Below are 4862 nucleotides of genomic sequence, written 5' to 3' on the forward strand. Positions count from 1 at the left end.
ACATATATATATATAAATAAACATATTCATATATATACGACGGGCTTCTTTCAGTTTCCGTCTACCAAATCTACTAACAAGGCTTTGGTCGGCACGAGGCTACAGTAGAAGACAGTTGCCCACGATACCACACAGTGGGACTGAACCCGGAACCGTGTGATTGAGAAACAAGTTTCTTGATATGCAGCTACACCTGCACCTCTATGATCATAAATGTCATTGCTATTTCTAGCAGGTCGAGCAAACTAGTAAAGGCTTCTGTCTTTATCTTGCTTCGCTTTAGTGAAACTGTTTCAAATTTCGTCTAATGACGAAGCCATTCGTTGGATCATTAAACGGTTTGTGTTTAGTGAAGGAACAGTTTTTCTTTAATGAGTTTTTAAATGAAGTTTGGCGAATGGTTTATATTTTAAATTCAATTTTAAAGATTTTCGCTTTCGACTCATTTATGTAAGGAAAATATCGAAATATAGGACAGCATTTAACTAGCATGGCTTTCGAGAAAGTATGGGAATGTAATTGCTGATACGCTTTGCTGTGATATACACACGCATACATGCATACATACACACACACATACATACATACATACATACATACATACATACATACATACATACATGCATGCATGCATACATACATACATACATACATACATGCATGCATACATACATATATACATACATACATACATACACACACGCATACATACATACATACATACATACACACATACATACATACACACATACATACATACATGCATGCATGCATACATACATACATACATACGTACGTACATACATACAGACGCATGCCTATACATACGTATGCATACATATATATAATACGCATGCACACATATGTATATCTACATGCATATACACATGCATACATACATCATACATCGTGGCACTCCGTCGGTTGCGACGACGAGGGTTCCAGTTGATCCGATCAACGGAACAGCCTGCTCGGGAAATTAACGCGTAAGTGGCTGAGCACTCCACAGACACGTGTACCCTTAACGTAATTCTCGGGAAGATTCAGCGTGACACAATGTGACAAGGCTGGCCCTTTGAATTACAGGCACAACAGAAACAGGAAGTAAGAGTGAGAGAAAGTTGTGGCGTCTTTACGTCCGTCTTTACGTCTTACGTCTTTACGTTCTGAGTTCAAATTCCTCCAAATTCTACCAGATCTAGGTTACCCACATCACATGTTATTTTTTATCACATCCTCACCTAATTTCGTAATTCAGTCGTAGTCCTTATCGAAATAAGAAACAGGAACCCACAATATGGTAGAAGCCATAGCCACTCATGATAAAAAGGAATACTGGTGGAATGTAGCAGTGAAAACCTCAATAAAATGTAAGCACAACAAACCTGATATAATGATTTGGAATAGAGAAGAGAAACTGTGGATAGTTGTGGAAATTAGCTGCCCAGCGGATGTTAACATAAAGCTGAAGATCACTGAAAGAGAGAACACCAAGGGTGAACTATTGAGAAATTTGCAATTATTCTATCCAGATTACAAGTTCAGGTTTATACCTGTAATTATTGTGGCCCTGTGATATATAACACACTGCCTAGACACCAATCTTGAGAAATTAGACTTCTCAAAACTAAAAAGGAAAAAGCTAATTCGAAGACAACAGATCCAATCCATCACTGGAACTGTAAAATATCTGTAAAACTTTCCAGAGTTTATAATTCAAATATATATGAGCATGTTTAGATATGTAACTATATGCATGAGAATACATACATAAAAGAAAACATACATACATACACACATTCATACATACATACATACATGCATACATACATACATACATACATACATACATACATACAAACAGAAATTCCCTGTTGTTGATGTTGAAATTCTAATGAAGGAGCCTTGGATCTAGGTTAGAAACCGGCTCTTTCTCAATCGGCAAGAAATCTTGGAATAAAACTCAATAATGGCATATAGACGTAAGCCTATAGATATGCATATACAGATAGATACACATGCACGTGCACATATATATATTGCGTACGTATATATATTCCATGCATTCTGCTTTTGCTTTTTACGTCCATTGATTTTATCATTCCCGTTATTATTACCAACATCCTCACTATTATCCTCCTCCTCCTCACCATCATCTTCATCATCATCATCATCCTAATCATCGTCATCGTCATTATCGTCGTCGTCGTTTTCGCCGTCATCATCGCCGTCATCATCGCCGCCGCCGCCGCCGCCGCTATGCCGTAATCGTGGCTAGCTTCGCCTTCATGACTGGCAGCGACATCTTTAGGTTTGAAAGAATTATTTAAATTTCATTTTCTCAAATCTGCCTCATTTCACAATTTTGTAAAGATGTTATTTTAAAAATCATATTCAAAATGACTTTATCTGCCTTCAGAAAGCTGCTGTTTAATTTAAATATGTGTATCAACTCCACACAACGAGAAAAACAAAAACCAAAAAAAACCCCCAAAAAACCATAAAACTTAATAACACCACCACAACCACAACAACAAGGTAAACAACAAGGATATCATAAAAAGAAAAGAACACATTCATTTCGATACAAACTTTGATATATTGAACACAAAGGAATGTCATAAAAAATAAGTGAGTGAGGAGGGGTGAGCTTGGAGCGAAAGATCCTACTGAAGAGAAAAGAGTGGGGGGTGGAGAGAAACTGTAGCTTCTGAGATAGATATGAGATCAGTGAAAATTATTTTCATTGGTTGTTTTTTTTATGATATGAATAATGCATTGTAAAATAATGCTGGCTTTGTGAAAACGAAAAAGAAATGGAGAGAGTGTTTCGTTTTGCTGTCGGGCTGTTACTACAGTTTTGCTTCTACACGGCATCATATAATAAAGATAAGTTTCTGGTTAGCAGAACCAGCTTCGAGTCTTCCTTGTAACCAGGTCAGAGTGTTAAGGTTGAATAAATTCTCAAACTTAAAGACAAACGACACAGAATCTCATTCCACCAAAGGTTTTTAGCTTTTGTTCCTCAAAAAAGATGAAGTCTATACTCAAAACGAATTCACCTTCTCAACCGGAACCAACAAATATTATTTTCCCTCATCTTCTGTCCACATGACACGTTACATCCACAATTCCTGTCTAGGATTTGTGGATCTCAGTGAAGACATCCTCAATGAGGAGGGCATGATTAAAGCTCTTCATATAGATTCACACACACGCATATATACACCCATATATGCGTAGACACACACACATACATACACATACATAAATACACACACATATATATATATATACATACATAAATACATACATATATATATATGTGAAATTTTATATATATACATACGTACACACACACACACACACACACACACACACACACACACACACACACACACACACACACATATATATATATATATATATAAAATTTCACTCGAGTCACACTGTTTTTCTTAGCAGTAGATTCATTGGACAATGTAGCCTTCGCTTTGTGAGGCGGCGAAATGGCAGAAACGTTAGCACGCCGGGCGAAATGCTTAGCAGTATTTCGTCTGTCTTTATATTCTGAGTTCAAATTCCGCCGAGCTCGACTTTGCCTTTCGAGGTCGATAAATTAAATACCAGTTGAGTACTGGGGTCGATCTAATCGACTGGCCCCCTCCCCCAAAATTTCGGTCCTTGTGCTTATAGTAGAAAAGAATTAGTCCTCGCTTTGAGAGGGGAACAGACCAAGTGAACCCACTTTTATACTTTCAGAGATGTAGAAGTTTGGAATTTCAGAAGTTTGACTCTGTACGGAGTTTTCTTTCATAGAATGTATTGATTGGACAAGGAATAATTTCTGTTAAGTTTTCAGACATTTCCAGATTGGTGCGATTAACGGTGCTAGTGCCTACCAAGGTCAGCATGGGAACGAAAACCGTAGGCTGGAATGGAAATGTGGTGTTTGCTCCTAACGCTTACAAGAGAGCAGATGACGTTAGAGATACACAAACACCGGATGGGGATGTTACACAGTGTCTCGCGTATATTTTACCTGATGCTTCTTCCATAAATTTCATTTGTTCTTATCCAATCCAGGTTTCATAATCTAACATAATAACAGAGATTTTCTGCAAATCATGTTTACTTACCTTACCTGATGAGATGAGATTAAATTCAATAAATCCAATAAAAAACCTGGCTAAGATAAAGAGATTAGCGGTTAGCTAAGCCAAATTGATACATTGATGATTGGATGGTATAAAATCAATCAACAAACCAATTTGAAATATTCACAAAACAATTTAATTATTGATGAAACACTAACGAGTGAATGCAATAAAAATCAAATAGAAAAGAAATTAGTGAAAACCATTTCTTTCAGTTTGAGAGGCAAATCTTTCATCGGTGATATTGTCCAATCAGCGAAGTTATTTAGAGAGAAGATAACCGAGTTAATAAATGTAGTGAACCATCAGTGGAGGCGCAATGGCCCAGTGGTTAGGGCAGCGGACTCGCGGTCGTAGGAACGCGGTTTCGATACCCAGACCGGGATTTGTGAGTGTTTATTGAGCGAAAACGCCTAAAGCTCCACGAGGTTCCAGCAGGGGATGGTGGTGAAACTCTGCTGTACTCTTTCACCTCAACTTTCTCTCACTCTTACTTCCTGTTTCTGTTGCACCTGTATTTCAAAGGGGCCAGATGTGTCACTCTGTGTCACGCTGAATCTCCCCGAGAACTACGTTAAGGGTACACGTGTCTGTGGAGTGCTCAGCCACTTGCACGTTAATTTCACGAGCAGGCTGTTCTGTTGATCGGATCAACTCGAATCCTCGTCGTCGTAACCGACGGAGTGCCACGAGTGAACCATCTAT

The sequence above is a fragment of the Octopus bimaculoides genome, chromosome 1, assembly GCF_001194135.2.
Source record: "Octopus bimaculoides isolate UCB-OBI-ISO-001 chromosome 1, ASM119413v2, whole genome shotgun sequence".
Classification (NCBI taxonomy): domain Eukaryota; kingdom Metazoa; phylum Mollusca; class Cephalopoda; order Octopoda; family Octopodidae; genus Octopus; species Octopus bimaculoides.